Consider the following 6,281-nt stretch of genomic DNA (forward strand, 5'->3'; position numbering starts at 1 on the left):
GGTCTGGGTAGCAGTTCATCAGTTTTGTTAATTCTTTAAAAGAACCAGCTCCTAGTTTCATTGATCTGTTCTACTGTGTTTTTAAAGAAATATTTCTGTATCCTTTATTTCTGCTTTAATCTGTATCATTTCCCTTCTTCTGCTGGTTTTGGGCTTTATTTGCTGTTTATTCTGCAACTCCTTTGGGTATAAGGTTAATTGTGTATTTGAGACACTTTTTTTTTCTCAAGGAAGGCCTGGATTGCTATATACTTCCCCTCTTTTGACCACCTTCGTTGCATCCCAAAGTTTTGGACTGTCATTGTTTTCATTTTCATTTGCTTTCATGCATATTTTTTTCTTCTTTAATTTTGTGGTTAATCCATTCATGGTTTTTTAAAAATAAATTTATTTTTTATTGGTGTACAATTTGCCAACATACAGAATAACACCCAGTGCTCTTCCCATCAAATGCCCACCTCAGTGCCCACCACCCAGTCACCCCCACCCCTGCCAACCTCCCTTTCCACCACTCCCAGTTCATTTCACAGAGTTGGGAGTCTTCCATGTTCTGTCTCCCATTCTGATATTTCCTACTCATTTGTTCTCCTTTCCCTTTTATTCCCTTTCACTATTATTTATATTCCCCAAATGATTGAGACCATATAATGTTTGTCCTTCTCCGATTGACTTATTTCACTCAGCATAATACCCTCCAGTTCCATCCACGTTGAAGCAAATGGTGGGTATTTGTCATTTCTAAAGGCTGAGTAATACTCCATTGTATACATAAACCACATCTTCTTTATCCATTCATCTTTCGATGGACATCGAGGCTCCTTCCACAGTTTGGCTATTGTGGACATTGCTGCTCTAAACATCGAGGTGCAGATGTCCCGGCGTTTCATTGTATCTGTATCTTTGGGGTAAATTCCCAGTATGCACATTAGCTTTCTGATAGTTTTTATACATTTTTTTCTATGGCATAAGGGAAAAATAACCAAAGCTCACCATGTACAGTTCTTACATGTTTTTCGATTTTGTGAACAGTATACAACATCCTTCTGTTTCAATAGAAATACATTGTAATAAACTGCTTGCCCGTAAGTCTATAGTCCCGAATTTTTCTTGTGCTTGGCTTCAAGTTTCATAGCATTGGAAACTAGTGGCTGGAAAATATGCATGGTAGCATCTCACTCCTTTTGTTGTTTCTATAAATTTATTTATTTTTATTTTATTTTATTTTTTTAAATTTTTTATTGGTGTTCAATTTACTAACATACAGAATAACCCCCAGTGCCCGTCACCCATTCACTCCCACCCCCGCCCTCCTCCCCTTCTACCACCCCTAGTTCGTTTCCCAGAGTTAGCAGTCTTTACGTTCTGTCTCCCTTTCTGATATTTCCCACACATTTCTTCTCCCTTCCCTTCTATTCCCTTTCACTATTATTTATATTCCCCAAATGAATGAGAACATATAATGTTTGTCCTTCTCCGACTGACTTACTTCACTCAGCATAATACCCTCCAGTTCCATCCACGTTGAAGCAAATTGTGGGTATTTGTCATAACACCCAGTGCTCATCCCATCAAGATCTCACTCTTTTTGTACAGGTGGAGGCCTGATATGTGACCCAGTATCTAATCAATTCTAGAGAATGTAACATGCACACTCAAAAATAATCTGCATTCTGCTACTTTAGGATGAAAAGTCTGATGACAACTGGCCCAGTATGTCATTCAAAGCCACTGTTTCCTTGTTGACAATGTTTAGGTGACCTGTCCATTACTGTGAGTGGGGTGTTAAAGTCTCCTACCTTTATTGTATCTTTATCCTTGAGTTTCTTTAGTTTGTGATTAAATTTATATATTTGGCTGCTCCCAAGTGGGGGGCATAAATATTCACAAGTATCGGATTTTTTGTTGGATAGATCCCTTTATTATGATATATTGCCCTTCTTCATCTCTTATTAAACCTCTTTGGCTTAAAATCTAGTTTGTCTGATAGAAGTATGGCTACTCTGGCTTCCTTTTGATGTCCATTAGCATGATAAATGGTTTTCCATTCCCTCACTTTTGATCTGGAGGTGTCTTTGAGTCTAAAATGAGTCTCTTGTAAGCAGCATATCCATGGATCTTGTTTTTTGTTTTTTATCTATTATGGTTTCCTTTGTCTTTTGATGGAGCATTTAGTCCATTTCCATAAAGAGTAAATATTGGTAAGTTTGAATTTAGTGCCATTATATTACTTGAAAGTCGCTGTTCCTGTAGATCGCCAATTTCCTTTCTCCGTTTTTTTGGGTTTGGTCTCTCTTTGCTGCTCCAATGGTCTCCCTCAGTGTTTTTTGTGGGGGTGGTTTAGTTAAAGTCCATGAACTCCTTTTGTTTTTTGCTTCTCTTGTAAACTCTTTATCTCTCCTTCTATTCTGAATGACAGCCTTACGGGATAAAATATTCCTGGCTACTTACTCTCCCCCTTTGGCATGTTAAATATATCATACCATTCTCTTCTAGCCTGCCAAATTTCTGTGGATAGATCTGCTGCTAACTTTATGTGGTCTGCCCCTATAGGTTAAGTACCCTTTTTCCCTAGCCGATTTCAGAATTGCCTCTTTATTTTGTATTTTCTAAGTTTCACTGTGATATGTGTTGGTGTTGACCTGTTTTTGTTGATTTTGAAGGTAGGTCCCTATGCTTCTTGGACTTGAATACCTGTTTCCTTCCCTAGATTAGGAAGTTCTCAGCTGTGAGCTGTTCAAATTATCCTCTGCCCCTTTTCCCTGCTCTTCCCTTCTGTGACTCCTATGATATGAATAGTATTGTGCTTTATGAAATCGCTGAGTTCCATAAGTCTACCTTCATGATCTAATAATTTGCTCTCTTCTTTCCAGCTTCATTCTTTTCCATAATTTATCTTCTATATTGCCTATTTTTACCCTTCAAGGTACAAGGGGCAGTGTTGGGTGTAAGCACCTCTGCCTCCAGTGGAGGCAAGGTATTTCTCTCTGAAGTCTGACCATGTTGGTGGGCTGGAGGGTGAGGAGTTGAGGTGGAGTGAGGGGAATAGTGATGTCACCCCACTCTCTGGTTTGGAGGAGGTGGTATTGCACCCACTGCTGTCCAAGAAGCCCTCAGAGAAAGCAAATAATCTCCCCTCCTGTGTCCCTGGTCTATATCAGATCCTTGCCTTCACTCCATCTGTGATCGGGCTGTGGATACACCTGGTGCCAGAGTTCTCCATTTTATCTCAAGCACATTGATGGAATTAGAATATCCAAATCTTAAAAGACCCGGACCACCCTGGACCCACTCCCTTCCCAAAGAGGGGAGTCTCACCACCTTGAGAATTAAGATTTTTTTAAAAATCTGTTTTTAGGGTTGGTTTGGGGAAAACATACCAAGCTACTCACTCGCTGCATAGAATATGATAAGTGCTCACTAAATACTAGCTATGACCAAGCATTAGGCACTCAGTTCTATAGAGGTAACCAAAGACCCAGGGAGGAAAACATGGAGTTACACTCAGAATTGCAACCCAGATTGTTGTACGTCCAAGCACTTCTACAAATGCCCCTCATGTGCTAGGTGCAAAGGAGGTGATGGGCCATGTGAGGGAAAGAGTTAGGCCCCAGAGTCTCTGATCTGAGGCCAGAGAGGGTGGGAAAGTATCTACAGAACTCAGGAATGTTGAGAGGCATGGGTAAAGTGGATATGGCTCCCTGGGTTTGGAGAAGAGCCAAGGATTAAGGGGAAAAAAGAAAGAATTCTGACCACACAGGTTGTGTAATGCATCTCCTGTCACAAGGTCAGCCACAGGAGGAGGGCGTAGGAGTAATAAGGTAGATAGTGAGGAACAGGGCAGAAGAGGGAGGCCCCTCAAATGTGCCTTCCAAAGAACTCCTCATGAAAACATCTTGGTCTCCATTTGAGTAATGAGCTTGGAGTGGGTTTGGGGGGAGAAAACCAGGAACAAAGTGAAGGTGAGAAATTAAACTGTCCTCCTCAGATGCACATTCACACGATCTCTATTAGCTGTAGCCCCCCCGCCCCTGTCTCCTGAGAACTCTCCAACTGATGAACTCTTACTCACCCTTCAGGGTCCCATCCTTGTTTGTAGTTTTCTCCTTCCCTGGATGGGCCCAGTTCACTATTCACTCTTTCAGTACAGGCCTTACCAAGTTTTCCTGTACTGCCTTAGTTTTCTGCCTTGACCTCCCAGAGTGTGAGCTCAGGAAGCATTTGCTGAGTGCATCAGTGACTGACTGAATGAGCATTCCTGGGAGGAACTTGACAAAGGAATGTTTACTCCCCTTACAGAAGGAGAATCTGAGGCACAGAGAGTGTGATTGCCTGGCTTCGTATGTCCTGAGCGAGCCCTGAGGCTGGGCCTCCTGAGTGTGAGGCCAGTGCTCTGCCTGCCGGCACAGTCAGCCCAGGACACAAGTGAATGGTGGCCTGGACAAGTGTAGGGAACAGTGCAGAGGCAGCTGGGGCAGACAGTATGGAGGCCCCCTGATTCCAATCTCAGTTGGCCCTCTCAAAGGCAATTTTCCTCTGGCCACATCCCTATAAGTGTTCTTTTCTCAGAAATGGGATAATCATCAACCCAAGCACACCTCCTGGACATTTGGTAAACTAGGCTGTACATTTTTTGAAGTCACGGTTCATGTCTGTTTTGCTGGCCACTGTGGCCTGGCACGTAGCACTCTGTGGGGCACAAAGTAGGTGCTCCTGAAATAATTGATGAATAATGGGGATAAGGGCAAAGGGGAATGTGCCTGGGCATTATCACTGTCTGTTCAGAAGGTTTCCTTCCTATGGATTGCTAAGGTGGATCCTCTCAGTTAATGAACTCTGGAATCCCAGTCTAAGCTCTGCCCTCACCCTTTGCTCCCCCTCCAGGTAGGCAGGGCCATCCTCGCCTGATTGACTAGGCTCAGGGGGATTTCAGCAACACTCAGGGAGAGTCAGTGACCCAGCAGCCCCTGAACATGAGTGTCTCTGTACTGAGCCTCACCAGACCCCTGGACACTGTGTCTGGGCTCTTGCAGCTAGCCTCCCTGCTAGGCTTGGCTCTGCTGCTGCTCAAGACAGCACAGCTCTACCAGCGCAGGCAATGGATGCTCAAAGCTATTCAGCAGTTTCCGTCCCCTCCTTCCCACTGGTTCTTTGGGCATAAGCAGGAGGAGGGAAGGGGCTGAACTGGGGAGAGGGAAGGCAGGGTGGGCCAGGGCTTTGGAAGCATCAACCCAGTCAGGAGATTCAACCCATGGAGACCCCTTGTGTGATCAGGACATGGGCCTTGGCAAACCCCCACCTTACCTGCCAGTTCTGGACTCCTCACCCCAATTCCAGGAGCTCCCCAACTTGAAGGTAGCCTGTGCTGGAGCCCTCAGGCCCATCTGACCCTCCTTCCTTAGAGAGTTGTGCAGGTGATGGTGCAGCCCTGAACCTTGAGATGAGTGGCTGTTCCTTCCTAAGTCTTCCCCTTCCAGGCTGAGCAGTCCCAGCTCTTTTCTCAGACACACTTCCTGATGCTTCCCTGCCCCAGCCATTAAACCCCATCCTCTCATCCTGGTCCTGGCTGGCCTGGGAATACACAGCAGTGTGTTCATGGGCTACGGAGAGCGTAGACAGGAATCAGGTGTGAGGTTACAGGAAAATAGGCTCACTTGCCGGACTGGGGGGTGATGTCTGTCAGGTACAGGGACCAACTGGTTAGGTTTGCCCAAGACTATGGGATGTTGCAGACTGGTGACTTCAGGGCTAAAACTCCAATAAGTCATTGGAAGACATGAGAGAAGGTTGCCAGATTAGGGCAAGGAAAGAGTATTAACGGTGAGTTGCACCAGTAACCGAATTGGTTTCCCCTCCAGTTGTTCCCCCAAATCCTGGTACTGTGAACTCCTTGGGCTGAGGATGCCACCCCCTTCCAGCACCACAGTGACCACCACAGAGCTGACCTCTGAGGGATTCCTGACCAGGCTGTGCAGTGACAGAGAAAGAAGCAGCTAGTGGCTGCATTGGAGACAGTGCCTCCCCTCCACCTCTGTCAGTACTGGTCCCGCAGAGGGGGCACCAGTAAGGGGGGAGGGCAAATGAGGAGGGGCTGTCTAGCGCTGTGTGAACTGAGGTAGAGGGAGGTGTTGTAGAGGAGGAGGCCAAGCAATTACAAAAAAGCCAAAGACAGGAACTTCATGTCAGCCACAGGGAGACAGCCAAGGGCCACTTTCTTCCCAAAAACTGTTGCTTGAATGATTTCCAGAGTCTATGTCCATTTTGAGAAATTGTGAACTTTTGTC

Source organism: Canis lupus, chromosome 13 (genome assembly GCF_048164855.1).
Source record: "Canis lupus baileyi chromosome 13, mCanLup2.hap1, whole genome shotgun sequence".
NCBI classification, from domain to species: Eukaryota; Metazoa; Chordata; class Mammalia; order Carnivora; family Canidae; genus Canis; species Canis lupus.